This window comes from Macaca fascicularis, chromosome 20, assembly GCF_037993035.2.
Source record: "Macaca fascicularis isolate 582-1 chromosome 20, T2T-MFA8v1.1".
NCBI lineage: Eukaryota > Metazoa > Chordata > Mammalia > Primates > Cercopithecidae > Macaca > Macaca fascicularis.
The window spans coordinates 80023008-80048443 of NC_088394.1; the positions used below are offsets into that span (position 1 = coordinate 80023008).

Consider the following 25436-nt stretch of genomic DNA (forward strand, 5'->3'; position numbering starts at 1 on the left):
CGCGGCGGCCCGACCCGAGTGCGCGTGCGCGGCAGTTGCCTTGGCGACCGGGGAAGCGTTGGGCTGCAACGACTAGGGCGCGAGCCGCTGGCGAAGAAGGAAAACGGGGAGTCTCTGGCTGGGCTAGGGCCGTAGCGACGTCCACCGCGGACCGGGGCTCCCCACAGTTGCAGGGCGTTCGGTGTCGCCGAAGTAAACATGCACCCTAAACCCTCGGAGCCTGCGGCAGGTGGGGCAGCAGAGCTGGATTGCACGCAGGAGTCCGGCTTGGAGGAGTCTGCGGGTGACCACGGGAGCGCAGGCCCAGGGGGCTGCAAGGAAGGTGCCGACTGCCCCCCACGGAGGGTGGTGGGCAAGGGGCCGACACGGCTGGGCGCTCCAGTCCCCTTCCCACACCACATACCCGATCTTCACAGCCAAATAACAACAACAATAGTAACGGTAGCAGCCAACGCTCTGCAGTAGGGGCTTCTCTCCCCATTTCGTACAGAGGAGGAAATACTTAAGATACTTAAGGGGTTATAAAACTTTCTCCAAACAGATAACCCTCGGCTAGTCAGTGACAGAATAGACTCGGCCGGGCGCGGTGGCTCACGCCTGTAATTCCAGTACTTTGGGAGGCCGAGGCTGGCGGATCATCAGGTCAGTCAGGAGTTCGAGACCAGCCTGGCCAACATTGTGAAACCCTGTCTCTACTAAAAATACAAAAAATGAGCTGGGCGTGGTGGCGGGCGCCTGTAGTCTCAGCTACTTGGGAGGCTGAGGCAGGAGAATCGCTTGAACCCAGGCGGCAGAGGTTGCAGTGAGCCAAGTGGGACGCTGAGGTTGCAGTGAACCAACATCACACCACTGCACTTCAGTTTGTGGGCAACAGAGCAAGACTCCGTCTCAAAAAAAAAAAAAAAAAAAAAAAAAAAAAAGGAAGGAAGGAAGGAAGGCCGGCTTCAGCTTCTGCTCCCACTAGACTAGACTTGGTGCCCTAAGGGAAACCTTTCAGTGATTAGATTAAAAAGCCACTTGATTTGTGTTCCAGTTTCTGAACCCAGGCAACAAATAAACCAGCTGATTTGTGTTCCAGGCGACAAATGTATCTTAAGCATCAACTGTCCAGATGAACCTTGTATGAGGAGCCATAGGGAACTGGCATTGCTCAGTGGAAAGACACTGACCTTGGAGCCATTGACACTGGGTTCAGGTTGAGGCTTAGCAGTTGGTCAGTTTTATGGCCGTTGGCCCAGAGCTTAACCTCTCGGAGCCTTAGTCTCCTCATCTGTAAGCTGGGATAATTATACAGGAGTATATGGAGAGAATTGCAATTAAATGCTCCAGCATATAGTGGGCCATTATTAAATGGTAGCTCTTGTTATTAATTACATATTAATATTTATATATCGAGCGCTTATTCTTTATTTTTTCCGCAAACATTTATCTGTTGCTTCCTGTGGCTGGGTATTCTATGCAAAATTGATGAGTTTAAGTATCAGTCCCCCCACACACAGCCTTTAGTCTTGTTCAATAGACCACACAAACACAGAAAGCAGTAGACAACCGCTCTTAAAGTTAAGTGCAGTTGAATTGGCCAATTTTGAATGACCTTTAAAAAAATTATTCATTTGAATGTGCTTATGTTATTTTTATCAAAGATATTCTCACTATTTTTGTTTCTTTTCATGTGATTTTCCTTTTGAAGATTTTTTTTAAGAGATAGAATCTCACTGTGTTACCCAGGCTAGATCTTCCTGCCTCAGCCTCCTGAGTAGCTGGGACTACAGGCATGCTCCACTACACCTGGCTTGAGAAATTTTTTAAAAGGCAAAAGAACAAAGAACATTAAAACAAATACCCATGTTTTGCCAGCAAGAACTGAAAATGATTAACATTTTATCATATTTACTTGAAGTCTTTTTTAATTAAAGAAATAAGTTCCCCCCAAACAAAAAATAAATAAAAATAAATAAGGCCGGGCACGGTGGCTCACGCCTGTAATCCCAGCACTTTGGAAGGCCAAGGCAGGCGGATCACCTGAGGTCAGGAGTTTGAGACCAGCCTGGCCAACATGGTGAAACCCTGTCTCTACCAAAAATACAAAAAAAATTAGCTGAGCGTGGTGGTAGGCGTCTGTAATCCCAGCTACTTGGGAGGCTGAGGCATGAGAATTGCTTTAACCTGGCAGGCGGAGGCTGCAGTGAGCTGAGATCCCAGCACTGTACTCCAACCTGGGGGATAGACCAAGACTGTCTCCAAAAAAAAAAAAAAAAAGAAAGAAAACATTTCACATAAAGTTGGTGTTCCTTTTGTCCCCTGTCCCCCGCCTGATTTCTAATCCCATTCCTTTCCTCCCTTGTCCAGAATTTTATATGGATTCTTGCAAGCACTTCTCTATACATATATGCCCTGAAACAATGCGTAGCATTGGTTTGCATATTTTTACTTTATATACGGTATCCTGTGCTTATTGTGAAACTTGCTTTTTTCACTCCATATACGTTTCTGAGAATTATCCCTATGGATAGATGTAGTTCTAGTGCATTCTTCTCAAAGGTAGAAAAGCAAGTCATTGTTTTTTGTAACCAGTCCCTATGGATGGACATTTACATTGTTAACAGTTTTTGGCTTTTACAAAAAATGCAGAAACAAATCTCTTTGTCCATGTTTTCTTGTGCACCTGTACAAAAGTTTTTATAGAGGACTACCTACAAGTGAAATTTACATAGTCTTTGCCAGTGCTTTAAAAATTGTTATACCTTTAGGCCGGGCATGGTGGCTCACGCTCGTAATCCCAGCACTTTGGGAGGCCAAGGTGGGTGGATCATGAAGTCAGGAGATTGAGACCATTCCGGCTAACACAGTGAAACCCCATCTCTACTAAAAATACAAAAAAAAAAAAAAAAAAAAAAAATTAGCTGGGCATGGTGGTGAGCACCTGTAGTCCAAGCTATTCAGGAGGCTGAGGCAGGAGAATGGCGTGAACCCGGGAGGCGGAGCTTGCAGTGAGCTGAGATGGCACCACTGCACTCCAGCCTGGGCGACAGAGCGAGACTCGGTCTCAAAAAAAAAAAAAAAAAACAATTGTTATGCATTTAAAGATTACTAGTGTTCTTTTTTTTTTTTTTTTTGGAGAGACAGGGTCTCATTTTGTTGCCCAGGCTGGAGTGCAATGCTGTGAACACAGCTCACGTAGCCTCAACTTCCCAAGCTTGAGTGATCAACCTGCTTCAGCCCCACAAGTGGCTGGGACTACAGGCACGCACCACTACATCTGGCTAATTTTTGTATTTTTTGTAGAGATGAGGTTTGCCATGTTGCTCAGGCTGGTCTCAAATACCTGGGCTCAAACAATCCACCTGCCTCAACCTCCCAAACGGCTGGGATTACAGGCATGAGCCACCATACCCAGCCGCTAAAGGATACTGGTGTTCTATAGTAAAAGTGGATGGTCATTAACCAAGCTGAAGTTGGGGGATATTTTTTGGTATATATCTTGATCTCTACAGACCTGATCTCTTTTATTTTACAGAAATTAATGATCCTAAGGAAATATGTGTGGGTTCTTCTGCCACATCCTACCAAAGCCAGCAGAAACAGAGTGGTGATAATGGGTCAGGTGGTCACTGTGCACACCCAAGAGAAGACAGAGAAGATCGGGGCCCCAGGTATGTGGGCAGGCTGCCATGTAGTGCACATTTACGGAGTAAGGTGGATGATGTAATCTCTCCCTTGTACAATAAGGAAATAGAGGCTGGTAGAGTTTGAATTGCCTGCCTGGTGTCTGAGAATGGAGTGAAGATGGCACTGCCTCTGCTGCACAGCTGAGCGCATATTCTATTCACCTTTAATGCCAGACCTGCAGAGAGGAACAGCAGTAGTTCCTGATGACACCATTTAAAGTATTTTTTATTAGAACATACATTGCAATTTTTAGGCTGGGCACAGTGGCTCACGCCTGTAATCCCAGCACTTTGGGAGGCTGAGGCAGGCGAATCACGAGGTCAGGAGTTTGAGACTGGCTTGGACAATATGGTGACACCCCGTCTCTACTAAAAATACAAAATATTAGCTGGGCATAGTGGCGGGCGCCTGTAATCCCAGCTACTCGGGAGGCTGAGGCAGGAGGATCGCTTGAACCCGGGAGGTGAAGATTGCAGTGAGCCAAGATCGTACCACTGTACTCCAGCCTGGATGACAGAGTAAGACTCCATCTCAAATAAAAAAAAAAAGAGCATACATTGCAATTTTTAAGAATGCTGAAAATAGGCCAAGCACAGTGGCTCATGCCTGTAATCCCAGTACTTTGGGTGGCCGAGGTAGGTGGATCACCTGAGGTCTGGAGTTCAAGACCAGCCTGACCAACATGGTGAAACCCCATCTCTACTAAAAATACAAAAATTAGCCGGGCATGGTGGTGCATGCCTGTAATCCCAGCTACTTGGGAGGCTGAGGCAGGAGAATCGCTTGAACCCAGGCGGTGGAGGTTGCAGTGAACTGAGATTGTGCCATTGCACTCCGGCCTGGGCGATAAAGTGAGACTCCGTCTCAAAAAAGAAAAAATGCTGAAAATAATACTGGATGAGGCCCTAAAATCTATATAAAAAAGAAGAAGAAAAAGAAAAGGAGAAAGAGAAAAAGAAGAACTTAAAATAGGTATCAGGCATATAGGATGTTACAGAATTTTGGGCAGGAATGGATGTGGTAAAGAACTGTGAGAATATATTTTACAGCTGACAATTTGCAGTAAGCTTATTCATATTTTACATTTTAACAGAATGACTAAAAGTTCCCTGCAAAAACTCTGCAAGCAGCACAAGCTTTATACTACCCCAGCATTGAATGATACGCTGTATTTACACTTTAAAGGTAAGGACCTAAGAGAGGAAGTGCTTCATGTCAGGTGGAAGGATTCTGTCTAGCGGTATAAAAAATTACTTGCAGGGATCATCTTTAGTTCTCAGAATGTATCTAAGCAGCAAATTTCAGAGTTTAGTGGAGATTTATGGAAAAGGAATAACTTTTATTTCAAGAAAAAGTCTTGCCTGACCAGAGTTTACAAAGGAGCCACTGGCTCTAGGAATACCAAGGAAACACATTATCTTTTATTGTTGTTTCCTAAGGAATTTCTTTTCTTTTTTCTTTTTTTTTTTTTTTTTTTCAGATGGTGTCTTGCTCTGTTGCCCAAGCTAAAGTGCAGTGGCACAATCTCTGCTCATTGCAGCCTCTGCCTCCAGGTTCAAGCAATTCTCCTACCTCAGCCTCCTGAGTAGCTGGGTTGCAGGTACCCGCCACCACACCTTGCTAATTTTTGTATTTTTAGTAGAGGCGGGGTTTCACCATGTTGCCCATTCTGGTCTCAAACTCCTGAGCTCAGGCAATCCACCTGCCTCAGCCTCCCAAAGTGCTGGGATTACAAGTGTGAGCCACTGTACCCAGCTAGGACTTTAATTTTTCATACCGGAAAGTTAGTTTGTAAGTACTTTGGGCTTGGGAAGTATATGTTGGGAAGGATTGCAGCTTGATGTTGGAAACAAATAATGAGGATCTTTGGGTACCTCTTAGAATGGAGAGGCATGAGCAGGAGCCTGGGATGGAGTCCAGTATCACATATAAATGGAAGCTCAGGTTCACAGACAGGGCTTTTCCCAGCCTGAGGGCTCCCAGCCTGTGCTGATGGAGTGACCAACTTGCTCATCAGTCCTCTCATTGTTCATTTGTTTCTTCAGTAGCTGTTTGCCGAGAGTCTACCGTGTGCCCAGCACTGCTCAGCACTGAAAATGCACAGAGGGAACCGGCAAATGTGTCTTTGGTGTCCTGGGGGATGGGAGCAGCTATTATGAGGATGGTGCCCTGGCAGGGAGACGCCCAAAGGGATCCAGGAGCACAAATGCCTCAAGGGATCAGAACAACTCCTATGGGTCTCCTCACCTCCACTTTTGCCCACTCCAAAATTCCCCATCCAGCATCCAAGTGTAGCAGTGAGTAAGATGATATAGGAGGACAGACCCCCGGGGGACTGATACTTAAGAGGCGGGAAGGAAAAAGGAACCAGTAAGTTTGACTAAGTAGAGACAGTCAGAGAGGTAGAAGAGCTAGGAGAGAGAGGTGCCCATATTAGTTATCTATTGCTACATAATTAACTACCCCGAAACTTAGCAACTTCAACTCATGATCTCACCCAGTTTCTGAGGGCTGGGAACTCAGGAGTCATGAGCTGGGTGGTTCTGGCTCAGGGTCTCTCATGAGGCTATAGTCAGACTGTCAGCACAGCCTCACTCATTTGATGGCTTGAGTGGGGCTGGAGAATCCGCTTCCAGGCTCTAGGCCTCACCCTCATAGCTGTCAGCCAGAGGCCTTAATTTCTCACCACATGAGCCTCCCCATGGGAGCTGGCTTCCCTTAGAGCAAGTTACCCAAGAAAGGAAGCAAGGCCAAGACAAAAGTGGAAGTGACACTTCATCACTCCATTGTATGCTGTTGGTGTCAGGATCCACTCCTGTCTTACTGCATTGCTAACATGAAGGCATCGATACTAGGAGGGTGATCCAGAGAGCCTGAGGAGGAAGCTGGGAAAGGGGTGCAGGGCCCATGGGCCAGATGCATTGGAATGGTCAAGGGCTAAGAGGACTGCCAATAGCATGTAGCAATTAGGATCTTAGGGAGACTTTAGCCAGGTGGTTGCAGTGATGGGGGGATCCAGTGGGTAGCAGCAAGTTGGAGATGGCTTGAACAGCAAAGAGGGAGGAGATGGGGTGAGAGCTAGAGCAAAGACCAGGGAGAAAAACTAGAGTGTCAGAAACCAAGGGGAAAATAATCCAGTTTCTTCAACAAAAAACTGCAATGGAAGAAAGAGAGAGACACACACACACTCTAGGTTAAAAGTGATGTAAGGCCAGGCGTGTGGCTCTTGCCTGTGATTCCAGCAATGTGGGAGGCCGAGGCAGGCAGATCAGGAGTTTGAGACCAATCTGGCCAACATGGTGAAACCCTGTCTCTGCTAAAAATACCAAAAAAAAAAAAAAAAAAAAAAAAAAATTAGCCGGGTGTGGTGGTGCGTGCCTGTAATCCTAGTTACTTGGGAGGCTGAGGCAGGAGGCGGGCTGCAGTGAGCTAAGATTGTGCCACTGCATTCCAGCCTAGGCAACAGAGCAAGATTCTGTCCAAAAAAAAAAGGTTGGCTGGGCGCGGTGGCTCACACCTGTAACCCCAGCACTTTGGGAGGCCGAGGCAGGCAGATCACCTGAGGTAAGGAGTTCGAGACCAACCTGGCCAACATGGTGAAAACCCATCTCTACTAAAAATACAAAAATTAGCCAGGTATGATGGCAGGTGCCTGTAATCCCAGCTACTCAGGAGGCTGAGGCAGGAGAATTACTTGAATCTGGGAGGTGTAGGTGTAGGGTATAGTGAGCTAAAATTGTGCGATTGCACTCCAGCCCGGGTAACAAGAGCCAAACTCTATCTCAAAAAAAAAAAAAAAAAAAGTGACTTAAGAGACATCCACTAATTACAAGGTTCGGACCTTATTTGTATGTTGATTCAGACAGTAAACAGTTTGGGAAAAAAAGATAACAAAGAAGTGTGACCAGTTACTGGCTATTTGATGACATTGAGAAACTGTTGTTTAGACGTCACAATGGTGTTGTGCCTATCTTAAAGACGTAAAGACAAAAAAAAAAAAAAGTTCCTATCTTTCATAGATACTGACTTCAGCATGAAGACCTTGGAGCAACATGACAAATATTTTCGCTACAAAAATTTTTGTGGAGAGAGTTTACAAGGAGGGAGAGCATCAGGAAGAATAGCTAATGGATGCTGGGCTTAGTACATAGGTAACGGGATGACCTGTGCAGCAAATTACCATGGCACACACTTACCTATGTCACAAACCAGCACATCTGGCACAGGAACCCATGAACTTAAAATAAAACTTGAAGAAATAAAATAATCAAATTTTTTGTGGAAAAAAGATAGGATTAAAAAAGTCTATCTATACAATACCTATGTTTAAGTGTATTCTATAACTATTTTAAATATTATGTATGCTCATAGCAAGCTTGGCAGGCGAGAGAGAAAAATGAAAACGATTATCTGTTGGCAGGAACATGGGTGCATTTTTGCTCACCACTGATATGAAAAATTTGTAATAAAAACTTTTTCAGGCAACAAAATAAAGAACTTTAAAAAGTGTTGGTAATAGTAGGTAAAGCGTGAATTACACATTGATGATGAGTACTACACATTGTGAATTACACATTGATGATTACTAAAGGAAATTAAACGTTTGTTTTCCTAACCCTAAATTTGGCTCATAAAACTGAGAAAGAGAACAAAAGAAGGCCTACAGTTTGCACCAGGGTTAGGCCTGGTGGGGACATTTTCAGGGCAGGCTTACCCCCACTGCACCCCCACCTCCATCCACTCCCTACCATGAAGGCAGCAGTAGGCTCCACCCTTTCAGGTGGGTGATTCCAGCAGAAAGACTATCCGTCTTTTCAGCAAGACCCCCTGGGCTGCATCAAAGTTGGTCTTGCTTGGCTAAGTGTGGCCACCCCCGAATGAGTCCCCATGACTCTGACCGGCTGCCCAGAGAGCCATCATGTGGTATTAGGAGAAGGAAGGTTCCTCCAAGAAAAGTTGGTACTGGAGGAAGGAGGTGTGGATGCCAGGTAGGCAGGTGTCTTAGTCTGTTTTGAGCGACTAAGATACAATAGCCTGGGTGGCTTGTAAACAACAAAAATGTGTTTCTCACAGTTCTGGAGGCTGGGAAGTCCAAGGTGAAAGGACTGGCAGGTATGGTGGCTGGTGAGAGCCTGCTTTTTTATTCTCAGATAGCACTTTCTTGCTGTATCCTCATGGAGTGAAGATGGCCAAGGAGCTCTCTGGGGCCTCGTTTATGAGGCCACTAATCCCATTCCTGAGGGTTCTTCTCTCATGACCTTATCACCTCCCAAAAGTCCCACCTCCTAATACGATCACATTAGGGGTTAGGATTTCAATGTATGAATTTTGAAGGGACACAGACATTCAGTCCCTAATAGTAGGCAAAAACAAGGGTGACCATGACCCCTCTGCCCTGTGAGTGGGAGCTGAATTCCCATGTGCTTCCTTCTTGTTAGGTTTTGATCGCATTGAGAACCTGGAAGAGTACACAGGGCTGCGCTGTCTCTGGCTGCAGAGCAATGGAATACAGAAAATCGAAAACCTGGAGGCGCAAACCGAGTTGCGTTGCCTCTTCTTGCAAGTGAACTTGCTCCATAAGATCGAGAACCTGGAAGCTCTGCAGAAACTGGATGCTCTTAACCTCAGCAACAATTACATCAAGACCATTGAAAACCTCTGTAAGAGTACCCAGCAAGCAGTGTGCCTATTTGCCATATGTCCATCACTTTCCCCTGAGGGAGCTTCTAAGATTTTATATTATGGGCAAGAAGTGTTTTTGGTTTTGTTTTGCTTTGCTTCTTTTTGAGACAGGGTCTTGCTGTGTCACCCAGGCTGAAATGCGGAGGTGCAGTTACAGCTCACTGCAGCCTTGACCTCCTGGTCTCAAGCGATCCTCCCACGTCAGCCTCCCAGGTAGCTGAGACCATAGACGCATGCCACCAGACCTGGCAAGTTTTTCTACTTTTTATAGATATGGGGTCTCACTGTGTTGCCCAGGCTGATCTCAAACCTCCTGGGCTCAAAAGATTCTCCTGCCTTAGCCTCCCAAAGTGCTGGCATTACAGGTATGAACCACTGCACCTGGCCCAAGAAGCATTTTTATGCCTTTGTTTTTGACTTCTGCTGACCTTACCTTCCAGCCTGCCTCCCAGTCCTGAACACACTGCAGATGGCCCACAATCACCTGGAGACCGTGGAGGACATTCAGCATCTACGAGAGTGTTTGACGCTTTGTGTCCTTGACCTTTCACACAACAAGCTGAGTGACCCTGAGATCCTGAGCATTCTGGAAAGCATGCCCGATTTGGTAAAAACAAAAAAACAATGAAAAAGCACCACAGGAAACTACTTCTATTATTTTCATCAAATATCAAGTCCTTTTGTCTTCTTTCTCCTTCCTGGCTTCCTTCCTTCCCTTTTTCACACTTTTTTCCTCTTTGTGTTTTTAGCTGGAATATCTGAAATGCCAGATGTCATATTATTTTACCCTCAAATAGTTCAGTGTGTACCTCTGACAGATAAGGACTTTTTTTGTTTTTTTTTTGGTTTTTTTTTTTTTGAGACGGAGTCTCACTGTTGTCACTCAGGCTGGAGTGCTATGGCACAAACTCGGCCTACTGCAACCTCTGCCTATGGGTTCAAGCAAATCTCCTGCCTCAGCCTCCCAAGTAGCTGGGATTTCAGGTGCACGCCACCACACCCAGCTAATTTTTGTATCCTTAGTAGATTCAGGGTTTCATCATGTTGTCCAGGCTGGTCTTGAACTCCTGACCCTAAGTGATCCACCCGCCTCAACCTCCCAAAGTGCTAGGATTACAAGCATGAGTCATCACGCTCAGCCACCACTCAATTGATTTTTCAAGGAAACCAGGTCCTCTGTCTGGTGTTATCCACATTCTGGATTTAGCTGATTGCATCCTTGTGGTGCCACTTAACATGTTCTGCTGGCCCTGGTATTTCCTGTAAAATGATATCAGAGTCAGAGACTGGATGGTATTCGGGCTGAGTATTTCACCTTGAGGTGTGCCGGGTTCTTCCACTGCCGGTTCCTCACATCAGGGAGCATGTGATGCCTGCTTGCTTTTCCTTTTGTCATTTTTTTTTTTTTTTTTTTTTGAGATGGAGTCTTGCTCTGTTGCCCAGGCTGGAGTGCAGTGGCCGGATCTCGGCTCACTGCAAGCTCCGCCTCCCGGGTTTACGCCATTCTCCTGCCTCAGCCTCCCGAGTAGCTGGGACTACAGGTGCCCGCCACCTCGCCTGGCTAGTTTTTTTGTATTTTTTAGTAGAGACGGGGTTTCGCCGTGTTAGCCAGGATGGTCTCGATCTCCTGACCTCGTGATCCGCCTGTCTCAGCCTCCCAAAGTGCTGGGATTACAGGCTTGAGCCACCGCGCCCGGCCTCCTTTTGTCATTTTAAGATTCACTAGTGGGTTCAGATGTTGTCAGCCTTGTCCAGCCATTATCAAGTTTCCCATCAGTCCTTCTCCCAGTTATTTCAGCAGTCACTGATGAAAGTTGCCTAGATGAATTATTTAATGAGGAGTCACACAATGACAACTTTCCAGTTCTCTCACTCTCTCAGCATTTGTTAGCTAGAATGCTTCAGCTAGAATGCTTCAGCTAGAATGCTTCTACAAAGAGCTTTCACTCACCAACTAGCGGTTCATGCAGTTCATGCAGAAAAGGCCAGGATCAATGTTTGGCCCTTTTATTTATCAATTTTCTTTTTATTTCCTTTTTTTTTTTTTTTTTGACAGGGTCTTGCTCTGTCACCCAGGCTGGAGTGCAGTGGTATAATCATGGCTCACTGCAGCCTCGACCTCCCGGGCTCAAGCAATTCTCCCACCTTAGCCTCCAAGTAGCTGGGAGCACAGGTGCACACCACCACATCCGGCTAATTTTTATATTTTTTGTAGAGATGGGGTTTTGCCATATTGCTCAGGCTGGTTATTTATCAATTTTCAGTAAAATGAATTGAGACCCTAGCAACCTTTCATGGCGACAATGAAGCCTTTCTTTTTTTAGTATCATTATGAATGCATGTATTTATATATACAGTATTTGACAAGATTTAACTCTTGCAGTCACTTTAATTTTTCATGTTCAAATTTTCCCATCCAGGTGAGGTATGGTGGCTCACACCTGTATCCCAGCACTTTGGGAGGCCAAGGTGGGCAGATCACTTGAGGCCAGGAGTTTGAGACCAGCCTGGTCAACATGGTGAAACCCTATCCCTAATAATAATACAAAAATTAGCTGGGTATGTTGGTGCACGTCTGTGATCTCAGCTACTTGGGAGGCTGAGGCATAAGAATTGCTTGAACCCGGGAGGCGTTGCAGTGAGCTGAGATCTCACCACTGCACTCCAGACAGAATGAGACACTGTCTAAAAAAAAAAAATTCTCATCCTTTGGCTTGCTTCCCAAGTCCTTTTAAGTCCTCTCTAGTACCTTTGACAGCTTCCTTGCTTCTTAGTGTCTATGTGTTAACGTGTACTAGGAAAAAAATACTAAAACTAGCACACAAAACCCTTGAGTTTATTGTATACCGCTTAGTGCATTGATAAACATGGAGAAAAGCGAGTCAACTGAAAGCAAATCATAGTTCAGGAACAATCTGTAGCATGTACCATCAAAAGACTAGTTTAGAACTGCAGTGCATGGTGAGAATAGAAAGCTCTATTATATTACAATCCTCCCATTTGTTCGTTTTTGTTTTGGCTGGGGTTGCCATAAGTACCGGGTGGCTTAACCAATAGAAATATACTTTTTCGTGGCTGTGTGTGGTGCCTCATGCCTGTAATCCCAGCACTTTGGGAGGCCGAGGCAGGCAGATCACAAGGTCAGGAGATCGAGACCATCCTGGCTAACATGATGAAACCCTGGCTCTACTAAAAATACAAAAAAGTAGCCAGGCATTGCAGTGGGCACCTGTAGTCCCAGCTACTTGGGAGGCTGAGGCAGGAGAATGGCGTGAATCTGGGAGGTGGAGCTTGCAGTGAGCCGAGATCGCGCCACTGCACTCCAGCCTGGGCAACACAACTAGACTCCATCTCAAAAAAAAAAAAAAAGAAATTTATTTTCTCATAATGCTGGAGACTGAACGTCAAGAGCAAGGTGTGGGCAGGGCTGGGTTCTCCAGAGTCCTCTCCTTGGCTGGTAGAGGGCCGTCTTCTCTCTGGGTCCTCACACGGTCGCTCCCTATGTGCTGTGTCCTACTCTCTTCTTCTAAGGACACCAGTAAGATTGGATTAGGGCCTATCCTAATGGGCTCATTTCAACTTCATCATGGCTTTAAAAGTCTTATCTCCAAATACAGTCACATTCTAAGGTGCTGAGGGACTTTAACATGTGAATTTTGATTAGGACACAATTCAGCCCAGAAGGAAAGCAGGTTGCTTTATATTAATAGTTATTTTGTGACTGCATTTAAATCCTCCCCACACCGTGTACCCCTTTATTGCTGTCTGGGTGTATTGCTCCCACCGCCCCACCCTGTGCAGGGTAAGTCACTTGAAAATAGAGCAAGAATGGTAAAGACAGCATGAGAATGAAGTTTGGGAAATGCTAAACTAACTCGTTTACGATATCTTCAACAAAGAAACACTTTAGATATGAAAAATATTCCATCGGTTTAGGCAGACAGATTTTGAAATGGTTCACCCTCATGTTGCCTTAAGCATTCAACTTCTTTTTTTTTTTTTTTTTTTTTGAGATGGAGTTTTGCTTTGTCACCCAGGCTGGAGTGCAGTGGCATAATCTCAGCTTACTACAGCCTCCGCCTCCTGGGTTCAAGTGGTTCTTCTGCCTCAGGCCCCTGAGTAGCTGGGATTACAGGTGCTTGCCACCACGCCCCTCTAATTTTTGTATTTTTAGTAGAGATGGGGTTTAACCATGTTGGCTAGGCTGGTCTCGAACCCCTGACCTCAAGTGATTCACCCACTTCAGCCTCCCAAAGTGCTGGGATTACAGGAGTGAGCCACCAAGCCCAGCCCCTCTAAGCATTCAACCTCTTTGAGTTTCTTTTTCTTTTTTTTTTGAGACGGAGTCTCGCTGTGTCTCCCAGACTGGAATGCAGTGGCGTGATCTCGGCTCACTGCAAGCTCCACCTCCCGGGTTCACACCATTCTCCTGCCTCAGCCTCCCGAGTAGCTGGGACTACAGGCGCCCGTCACCACGCCTGACTAATTTTTTGTATTTTTAGTAGAGACGGGGTTTCACCATGTTAGCCAGGATGGTCTCAATCTCCTGACCTCGTGATCCACCCGCCTCGGCCTCCCAAAGTGCTGGGATTACGGGCATAAGCCACCACGCCCGGCCAACTTCTTTGAGTTTCTTAAGGCAGTAGAGGAGGTGACAGTATTTAAAAATGGGGGAGGATGGCAGGTGGGATTGCTGAACCCCTTCCTCCTCCCTGGTCCTAACTGACAGCAGGGAGAGCTGTAAGCTGAGGGAGAAGGGCCCTCCATCCTGTGGCACTCAGCAGAAGTAAGCGGGCACTCTCCATCCTTTCCCTTAGTCACTGCTGCTTCTCTGTCTAGCAGCTGTGTGCGTTTTCTTAAAATGGATCCTGGCTGGGAAGAAAAGAAAACAATCAATTAGGCAGAGATTCATTTCAGTAAAAGAGGTTGGGTAGCAAAACTAATATAATCAACTGCTCTCAGAAAAAGCCTCAGAAAATGTTTTCCAGTATTGTTCTGGAGGGACAATGAGATCTAAGATCTGAAGTTCAAGTGGAGGAAAGGGCTGCTGAATGATCTAGACAGCTCTGATAGCGTGAGAGCAATGGAAACCTTCTGATTTCTCCCATCAAGTCACCAGGATGTGATATCGGCACTTCTCTAGATTTTGTTCATTTATTCTTAGTGCACAGCACATATCAAATAATTCAGTCGCATCCTTCAGTAATCATTTTGGTTCTGCTTGTCTTCTTGCAGCGTGTACTGAATTTGATGGGAAACCCGGTTATCAGACACATTCCTAATTATAGAAAGACAGTCACTGTACGACTAAAGCACTTAACATACCTGGATGATAGACCAGTGTTTCCAAAGGACAGGTAAGAAGAGAAAAGCCTTCTGATCACATTTTAATATTTAATAGTTGACCATGCTTAATATTAAACTTTTTAAATTTCTGATTCTTGAGCAATTTCACATATCAAAAACGTTCTTTGGAAATAGGCTTGATGGCGACCTAATTGACTATAATGGGAATTTAAGCACTTATTCATAGATTTTTATATTCCTTTGATAAGTATCTTTGTATTGGTGGTTTACCTCTTTGCTGATGAGTTCCTTGGAATGGAATATTGGGAGTAGCATCACTGCATTGAAGAATGCAGTTTCAGACTTTGTAAAAACTCTTACAAATATTTTCTAGTTGTTTTCTAGAGAGTTTGTACCAGTTTACAACCTCACAGAACATAACCATGAAAAGAAATCTTTGCCAAGTTAGTTAATGGGTGAAGATAGTACCCTGTTGTTTTAAGTTGCCATTTTTGGATAACTGATGAAGTTGGGCATTTTTTTCATTGTTACTGGACACTTATATTTCCTTCTTTATGAATATTCTGTCCATGACTTTTTCCAAGTTTCTTTCTGAAGTGATTTTCTTACCGATTTGTAAGAGCTTCTTTAATATTAGGAACATTGCACCCTGGACTGCCATGTTTATCGTCACTGCTTTTATCTGTGTTTTTAACTTACTTTTAAATTTAGATCAATTTAGTAATTCTAATTAGAATAAAATATCAGCCATATAGGCTACTTGATGAGAAGTACAATCTGAATTTTGCATTATATAACATTTAAGATCAATGTAGCTTGTAATATGTTTTTAAACTCACAAATTTAAATCAAACTAATAAATATTTCCAATAGAGCTTCCGCTTTAGCCAGGTAAGAAAATAAGACCTGCTTCTGGGAGGTTCAACAGAAATTGACCCAGCTCCCTGGGCCCCAGGTCTGGGGGTGGTGAGGACGGGGAGAGCAGCCAGTGTGCAGGGGCCTGACTCCCAAGCCAGCTCTGCAGCCACGTGCTACATTATGACCTTGGGGGAGCTCCCTAACCTCCCTGGGCGCACGTTCCACATCTGCAGAGTGGGGATGAGAATATTGTTGCCACAGGGTCCTTGTGAGTGCCTATGAGCAACATGCAGGACTCTGAGCAGGTACTGGGCTCCTAGGAGTGAACCAGTGGGAACAGCTGCCACTGAAGAGGCTACCCCCACCCCGGGGGCCATGCTGAGGAAAGTAACGTGGATGTGAGCAATAGGAGCCACCGTCCTTTACAGCATAGCCCAAGACTCCAGCTCAGGAGTCAGATTAACCTGGCTTGAATCTTTTTTTAGAGACAGGATTGTACTCTGTCACCTGGGCAGGAGTGCAGTGGCGCCATCACTGCAGCCTCAAACTCCTGGGTTCACACAAGCCTCCCAAGTAACTGAGATTACAAGTGTGCATCACCAAACCCAGTTAATTTTTAAGTTTTTTGTAGAGATGGGGGTCTCACTATGTTGCCAAGGCTGGTCTCAAATTTCTGGCCTCAGGTGATCCTCCTACCTTGGCCTCCCAAAGCTCTGAGGCTCCCAAAGCCTCACAGGCATGAGCCGCCATACCCCTGGCGTTGAATCTTAATCCAACCACTGACTAATTGTTTGACACTGGGTACTTGCTGTCATCTAGGATGCAGCAGGCATCTGCTCACCTGTCATTAACGCACTCTCCATAACGCATGTAAATAGTGCCTTCTCCACTTGATGTCTCTTCAGCCTGATTTAATTTCCTCTCAGGACACATCAGCCTCTAACATACGCTCATTTCTTTGTTTAGGATCTGTCTTCCCCAACTAAAAGGGCTCCTCTAACAGAGATGAGCTCTTACACTCACTGCTGGGTCCCCAGCCTCTAGAACGGTGCCTGGCACATAGCAGGCAACAGATAGGCCTTTGCTGGCTGTCTGCTCTGAGATCAAAGGGTCTGAGGTTTTCTCACGGAGTGGTAAATGGACTGGAACATGGTTTATTTTCCTTAGCATTTTCTGTCTCAGTGACTCGTGGTCTTTCTCTGCTATAGTATACTTTGCAACACCCTGTCCGACTATTTCCAAACACCTGTACCTTTGATTTTACAGCAGGGATCTGCTGCTTCTCTCTGAAGGTAAGCCTCCTGTTTTTAAACCACCAGACTTTATTTTTCAAATAACAACTTTGTTGAGGTATTATTCACATACCATACAGTTTATGTATTTAAAGTGTACAATGTGGCTGGACGCAGTTGCTCACGGCTGTAATCCCAGCACTTTGGGAGGCTGAGGTGGGTAGATCACTTGAGGTCAGGAGACTCCCTCTCAAAAAAAAAAATAAAATAAATAAAATAAAAATAAAAATAAAAAACAAAGTGTACAATGCAATGGCTTTGAGTATATTCACAGAGTTATGCAACCATCACCACAATCAATTTTAGAACATTCTCATCACCCTAAAATGGAAACACTGGGCCAGGCATGGTGGCTCACGCCTATAATCCCAGCGCTTTGGGAGACCGAGGCAGGCGGATCATGAGGTCAGCAGATCGAGACCATCCTGGCTAACATGGTGAAACCCTGTCTCTACTAAAAAATAGAAAAAATTAGCCGGACATGGTGGTGGGTGCCTGTAGTCCCACCTAGTCAGGAGGCTGAGGCAGGAGAATGGCATGAACCTGGGAGGTGGAGCTTGCAGCGAGCCGAGATCACACCACTGCACTCCAGCCTGCGCAACAGAGCGAGACTCCATCTCAAAAAAAAAAAAAAAAAAAAAAAAAGAAAAGGAAACACTGGCTGGGCATGGTGGCTCACACCTGTAATCCCAGCACTTTGGGAGGCCAGAGTGGGCAAATCATGAGGTCAAGAGACCAAGACCAGCCTGGCCAACATGGTGAAACCCTATCTCTACTAAAAGTACAAAAATTAACTGGGCGTGGTGGTAGGCGCCTGTAGTCCCACCTACTCGGGAGGCTGAGGCAAGAGAATCGCTTGAATCTGGGAGGTGGAGGTTGCAGTGAGCCAAGATTGAGCCACCGCACTCCAACCTGGGTAACAGTGCGAGACTGTCCCAAAAAACAAACAAAAAAACAAAAAAACACCATCCCCATTAGCAGCCCACCCCCTATTTCTCGCTCCCTGAAGGCCCTGGCAGCTACTTCTCTCCTTTTCCTCTCTGTTGATTTGCCTGTTCTGGACATTTCATATAAATGGAGTCACCCACCATGCGGCCTTTTTTTTCTTTCACTCAACGTCGTGTTGTCAGGGTTCATCTGCGATGTGGCGTGCTCCATCCAGTACTTCACTCCTTTTTATTGACACATGATACTGCATTTTGATACACTACATTGTATTTGTCCATCAGCTTTTGGAAATTAGGGTTCTTTTCTCTTTTTGGCTATTGTCAATAATGAAGTTTTTGTGTGGACAGCTGTTGTCTTCTTCTGGGTACGTATCTAGGAGTGGAATTTCTGGGTCATACAGGGACTTTATGTTTAATTTTTGAGGAGACACCACATTGTTTTCCAAAGCAGCCGCACCATTTTACATCCCCATCAGCAGTGTAGGAGGGTTCCAGTTTTCCCGTATCCTCACCAATACTTCTGATTGCCTGTCTTTTTCTCTCTTTTTGTTTTTTTAAGATGGAGTCTCACCCTGTCACCCAGGCTGGAGTGCAGCAGTGAGATCTCAGCTCACTGCAACCTCCGCCTCCCAGGTTCAAGCGATTCTCCTGCCTCAGCCTCCCTAGCAGCTGGGATTAGAGGCATCAGCCACCATGCCCAGCTAATTTTTCTATTTTTATTAGAGACAGGGTTTCACCATGTTGGTCAGGATGGTCTCAATCTCTTGACCTCGTGATCCACCTGCCTCGGCCTCCCAAAGTGCTGGGATTAAAGGGGTGAGCCACCGCACCCGGCCCTGTCTTTTTATTTCTAGTCCCCTGGATGGTATGAAGTGGTGTGTCACTGTGGTTTCCATTTGCTTTTCCCTGGTAGATAATGATGTCGAGCATCTTTCATGTACTTATCGGCAGTTTTTATGTCTTCTTTGGAGAAATGCCTGTTCAGTTTCTTTGCTGATTTTTAAAAAATTAATAGACTTCTAACAGACTTTTTTTTTTTTTTTTTGGGACAGCGTTTTGCTCTGTTGCCCAGGCTGGAGTGCAGTGCTACAATCATGATTCCCTGCAGCCTCCACCTCCTGGGCTCAAGTAACCCTCTCACCTCTCAGCCTCCTGAGTAGCTGGGACTGCAGGTGTGCACCACCACGCCTGGCTAGTTTTTGTGCTTTTTGTAGAGATGGGGTCTCGCCAGGTTGCCCAGCCTGGTCCGGAACTCCTGGGCTCAAGTCATCTGCCCACCTTGGCCTCCTAAAGTGCTGAGATTATAGGCATGAGTCACTGCACCTGGCCTAGACTTTATTTTCAGAGCAGTTTTAGATTTACAGAAAAATTGAGCAGAAAGTAAAGAGAGTTCCCATATACCACCCACCCTCACAGTTTCTCCTATTTGTAACGTGTTACATTCGCGTGGGACATTTGTGACAAGCGATCAACCAATGCTGGTACCTTATTATTGACTGAAGTCCATCATTTCTTTAGGGCTCATGCTTGGTGTTGCACATTGTATGGATTTGGACAAAGGTATCATGTCATGTATCCCCCATCACAGTATCTCACAGAATAGTTTTACTGCCCTAAAACCCTCTGTGCTCTGCTTATTCATCCCTCCCACCTCCTCAGCCCCAACTCCTGGCAACACTGATCTTTTTGCCGTCTCCGTGATTTTGCCTTATCTAGAAAGTCACATAGCTGGAATCATACAGCATATAGCCTTTATGGACTGGCTTCTTTCACTTAGCAATGAAGTTAGGCTTCTTCCATGAATTCGTGTGGCTTGACAGCTCATCTCTTTTCACTGCTGAGTGATATTCCTCCATCTGGGTGTGCCAGAGTTTGTTTATCCATTCACCTACTAAAGGATATGTTGGTCGCTTCTAATTTCTGCCAATTAGAATAAAACTGCTGTAAACATCCATGTGCAGGTTTGCGTGTGGACATAAGTCTTCAATTCATTTGGGCAAATAATTAGAAGCACAATTGCTGGATCATATGGTGAGAGTATTTTTAGTCCTGTAAGAATCCGCCACACCATTTTCCAAAGTGGCTGTACCATTTTGCATTCCCCCTAGGAACAAGTGAGAGTTCCCAGCACTCCACATCCTCATTAGCACAGCATTGCCAGTGTTTTGGATTTTAGCCATCTTATAGCCACATCATGTTATCTTATTGTTCTAATTTGCATTTCCCCAGGACACGTGATGTGGAGCATCTTTTCACAGGCTTATTTGCCATCTGTGTATCTTTTTTGGTGAGGTATCTTGATCGTTTGCCCGGTTTTTTATTGGGTTGTTTCCTTATCTTTGAATTTTAAAAGTTATTTGTATGTTTTGGATCCAAGCCTTTTTTTTTTTTTTTTTTTTTTTGCAAATATTTTCTCCCAGTCTGTAGCCTGTCTTCTCATTTTTTAAAACTTTGCTTATTTTTTTTGGGGGGAGGGTAGAATCTTACTCTGTCACTCAGGCTGGAGTGCAGTGGTGTGATCTCAGCTCACTGTAACCTCTGCCTCGTGGGTTCAAGCGATTCTCCTCCTTCAGCCTCCCGAGTAGCTGGGACTACAGGTGCGTGCCACGACGCCCAGCTAATTTTCGGATTTTTAGTAGAGACGGGGTTTCTCCATGTTGGCCAGGCTGGTCTTGAACTCCTGACTTCAGGTGATCCACCCACCTCCTCTTCCCAAAGTGCTGGGATTACAGGTGTGAGCTACCATGCACAGCCTAAACTTTGGTCATTTTGAAATTGTGTCATCTTTCTATTAATGAGTTGTGAGGCTTATTTATATTTTCCAGGTACAAGACCCTTATCAAATATATGATTTGCAAATATCTTCTCACATTCTTTGAGTTGTCTTTTTACTTTTTTTCGGTAGACACAGGGTCTCGCTATGTTGCCCAGGCTGATCTCAAACTCCTGGGCTCAAGTGATCATCCCACTTTGGCCTCCAAAGTGCTAGGATTACAGGCGTGAGCCACTGTGTCCTGCTGGCTTTTTTTTTTTTTTTTTAAATAATACTTTATTTATGGTATTCTTTGCATGACAAACATTTTTAATTTTGATGGAATCCGATTTCACTATTTTTTCTCTTGTCACTTGTGCTTTTGGTGTCATATCTAAGAAGGCTTGCAGACTGTTCCACCTTAAATAATAAAATTCACACGTGTAACTTTCATCCTTGCAGTCACATGTCTGATGCTCACTTTGCTTTGATTTTGAAGAAAATGAGCAAGTTGATCAGAGAGTGTATGTTTGGAGTTCACCTCCCCTATTTATGTTTCTTTGTTTTTTTAAACAGAGCTTGTGCGGAGGCCTGGGCTAGGGGAGGGTACGCAGCTGAAAAGGAGGAGAGACAGCAGTGGGAGAGCAGGGAGCGGAAGAAGATCACAGACAGCATTGAAGCCTTGGCCATGATCAAGCGGCGGGCGGAGGAGAGGAAAAGACAGAGAGAGAGTCAAGAGAGAGGTATGCGCTGGGTCGAAGACAATAGCCCCAGAGTTCCTTTGAGATTAGGCGAGTCTAAGCTGTCAAACTTACTCTTTAATCTTGGGGATTTTTTTTTTTTTTTTTTAAGACAGAGTCTTGCTCTGTCGCCCAGGTTGGAGTGCAGCAGCGTAATCTTGACTCACTGCAACTTCTGTCTCCCGGGTTCAAGCAATTCTTGTGCCTCAGCCTCCCCAGAGCTGGTATTACAGGCACGTACCACCATGCCTGGCTAATTTTTGTATTTTCAGTAGAGAAGGGATTTCGCCATGTTGTCCAGGCTTGTCTCGAACTCTTGACTTCAAGTCATCTGCCAACCTTGGCTTACCAAAATGCTGGGATTACAAGCATGAGCCACTGTGCCCAGCCTTGGATTTTCTTTTTTCTTTCTTTCTTTTTTTTTCTTTTGGTGGGGACAAGATCTCACTCAGTTGCCCAGGCTAGAGTGCAGTGGCACAATCTTGGCTCACTGCAACCTCCACCTCAAGTGATCCTCTCACCTCAGCTTCCTAAGTGGCTGGGACTACAGGTGTGCACCACCATGCTTAGCTAATTAAATTTTTTTTTTCCATAGAGGTGGGGTCTCACTATGTTGCCCAGGCTGGTCTCAAACTCCTGGGCTCAAGTGCTCCACCCACCTTGGCCTCCCAAAGTGCTGGGATTATAGGTGTGAGCTGCTGCACCTGGCCAGGGATTTTTTTTTAAACCATTTCCTCAACCTGCAGATCCATCTGCAGTTGGCCTCACCCACCTGCCAGCACCAGTGAGAACCTGGAACGGTGATGAGCTGTTTCCAACCACTTTTACTGATTGAAACACAGATTTTCAAAATAAATGACCTATTAGTTTTCTGTGGCTGCTGAAAGTAGGAAAACTCAAATAGGTTGTTTTCTTCTACCACACTCTCAACACCCGGCAGACTTGTGCTCACCAAATGTGCAGGGTGTCCCCACGCCCACCGGTTCTCTGACACCAGCCGGGTGTCCTACAATTCATTTCCATCCTGATACTAACCCCATAGGTGATGGACAATGGTCCTGTGAGCTTACTCCCCACTTCTGATGCAACTGCGAGTCCCAGGGTGTCGCCTGTACTTCTAACAGAATGGCCATAAAATTAGGGTTCCCACGACACTCCCTTTGGGTTTGATACTTTGCTCTGATGGCTCACAGAACTCCAGAGAACACTTATATTTTCTGGGTTATTATATTAATAAAGGATACGATAAGGGATGCAGATGAACAGTGGGATGAAGCGGAGCTTAGGGAAGGGCCTGTGTGAAGGGGCGGAGCTTCACGCCCTCTCTGGCCACACCCCACTCCAGATACCTCCAGTGTTCAGCAACTCGGAAGCTCTCTGAACCCCACAGTTCAGGGGTTTTCCGGAAGCTTCAACACGTGGGCATGATGGATGATTAACTCCATTTCCAGCCCCTCCGCCCTCTCTGAAGGACAAGGGTGGGGCTGAAAGCTCCAAGCCTCTCATCACGACTTGGTCTCTCTGGTCTGGAAGCCACCCCGCCCCCAAGGGCCCCTTCAGACAAAAGATCTCCCTGTCACCCTGGACGAAGGTCTTAGGAGCTCTGTGCCAGGACCTGGGCTCGAAGATAAAATATTAGAACAAAACAGCCTTCTAGCACCCCTATCTACCGGGGTTTTAGGAGCTCTGTTTCAGAGATAAATGTATCTTGTAATTTCATAGCAGCCACAACAGATTACCACAAAATTAGTGGCTTAAAAAACACAAATTTGTTACCTTATTGCAGTTCTGTGGGTCAGAAGCCCAAAATGGGTTTCACTAAGCTAAAATTGAGGTGTCTCAGGGTTGTGCTCCTTCTGGGGGCCCCAGGGGAGAACCCGCCTCCTTGCCTTTCCCACCTCCTAGAGGCCGCCTGCGTTCCCTGGCTCGTGGCCCCTTCCTCCAACTTCCAGGCCAGCAGTGTGGCATCTTCCAGCCTCGTTCTGGCTCTGACACGCCTGCCTCCCTATTCTGAGGGCCCTTGTGATTCTTTTGAGTCTGCCTGGATAACCCAGGACAATTTCCTGATCTCAGGGTTCTAGATCCTAATCACATCTGCACAGTCCCTTTGTCCGTGTAAGGTAACATATTCATAGTCTAAGATTAAGGTGTGAACATCTTTGGCTAATATTTTTGTATTCCTTTTTTTTTTGTAGAGACAGGGCCTTGCTGTGTTGGCCAAACTGGTCTCAAACTCCTGGCCTCAAGCAATCCTCCCGCCTCAGCCTCCCAAAGTGCTGGGATTATAGACGTGAGCCACTGCACCTGGCCACATACACATTTTTATGTAAAAATGGCATAATTATGTTGCTTCCTGTCTAGTCTTTTGAATTAGCATACTATAACTATTTTCCATACAATAGATATTTTCTTACTACATATATTTTGTCTTTTCCCAACTTTTTGTTTTGAAATGTTAAAAATTTTCAGAAAAGCTGAAAGAATAGTAAAACATAGTTGTATGTCTGCATTTATTAATAGATTCTGTGGTTTTTCATAATTTGCTACACATATTTGCCCCCCCCCCCCCACACACACACTTTGCTTTTCCCCTGAACCATTTGAAGATAAAGGCAAACGTCATAGCCTTTAAATCCCCAGTGCTTCAGCATGCATCTCCTAAGAACTTCTTGTGTTCTGTTTTCTTGATGGCTGTGACTTGTTCCATTAAAGGGCTGTGCTCGGCAGCGCCTTCACGGGCATTTGGCTCCCGTCATTATCCACTGTAAACAACACTAATGAACATCCCTCAAGGATACTTTTTTTTTTTTTTTTTTTTTTTTTTTTTTTTTTTTTTTGAGACAGAGTCTCACTCTGTCACCTAGACTGGAATGCAGTGACTCACTGCAACCTCTGTCTCCTGGGTTCAAGCGCTTCTCCTGCCTTGGTCTCTCTAGTAGCTGGGATTATAGGCATGTGCCACCCCACCCAGTTATTATTATTATTATTGTTATTATTTTAGTAGAGACGAAGTTTCACCATGTTTGCCAGGCTGGTCTTGAACTCCTGACGTCAAATGATCTGACTGCCTGGGCCTCCCAAAGTGCTGGGATTACAAGCATGAGCTACCATGCCCAGCCCCTTGAAGAAACTTTTTAAACTTTGTTCCTTATTTATTATTATTTTTTTGGACACCGAGTCTTGCTCTGTCTTCCAGGCTGAAGTGCAGTGACACGATCTTGGCTCACTGCAGCCTCCACCTCCCAGGTTCAAGCAATTCTCCTGCCCCAGCCTCTTGAGTAGCTGGGATTATAGGCGCGTGCCACCACGTCTGGTTAATTTTTTGTATTTTTAGTGGAGAGGGGGTTTCGTCGTGTTGGCCAGCCTGGTTTTGAACTCCTGGCCTCAAGTGATCCACCCTCCTCGGCCTCCCAAAGTGCTGGGATTACAGGCGCGAGTCACTGCACCCAGCCCCTCGAGGACACGTTTTTAAACTGTGTTCCTGACCTCTTTCCTGGTCTCAGAAGTTTGCTGTGAGCCCTTGAAGTATGCATGAACACCCTTGTCCTCCTGGGACACTCCCACATTCACCTTTGCATTTTCCGCCAGTAGGGGAGACGACATCTTCAGACGATGGCGAGAACGTGCCTGCCAGTGAGGAAGGCAAGGAGGAGCCTCCCGGGGACAGAGAAACAAGGCAGAAGATGGAGCTATTTGTTAAGGAAAGCTTTGAGGCCAAGGATGAGCTCTGCCCAGAAAAGCCAAGTGGAGGAGAGGAGCTGCCTGTGGAGGTTAAAAGAGAGGATGGAGATCGAGAGCCAGAGGGAACCCTCCCAGCTGAGACCCCACTACTGTCGCCACCTGTGGAGGTTAAAGGAGAGGACGGAGATCAAGAGCCAGAGGGGACCCTCCCAGTTGAGGCCCCACTACTGTCGCCGCCTGTGGAGGTTAAAGGAGAGGACCGAGATCAAGAGCCAGAGGGGACCCTCCCAGTTGAGGCCCCACTACTGTCGCCGCCTGTGGAGGTTAAAGGAGAGGACCGAGATCAAGAGCCAGAGGGGACCCTCCCAGTTGAGGCCCCACCACCGCCGCCCCTCGGAGCTGCCGGGGAAGGTAACGTGAGCAGAGAAACACACACAGACATACACGCCCCTCAGGGAGCCCCAGCCTTTGACGCAGGCCTCTGTGGGACCTGAGGCCTGAGTTTCAC

General features: G+C 45.8%; 1 non-coding gene across 1 annotated transcript in view; it reads left to right on the forward strand.

Moving 5' to 3' along the window:
* The first annotated feature begins 33 nt into the window (after nt 1–33).
* Nucleotides 34–25436, forward strand: part of LOC101867101 (dynein axonemal assembly factor 1) — a 33089-nt gene continuing 7686 nt past the window's right edge. Inside the window, exons 1-8 of the transcript XR_006694933.2 lie at nt 34–322; nt 3518–3653; nt 4763–4854; nt 9108–9329; nt 9792–9958; nt 14587–14708; nt 21084–21250; nt 24839–25339. This is a non-coding gene — a transcript (dynein axonemal assembly factor 1). The remainder of the gene's footprint in view (nt 323–3517; nt 3654–4762; nt 4855–9107; nt 9330–9791; nt 9959–14586; nt 14709–21083; nt 21251–24838; nt 25340–25436) is intronic.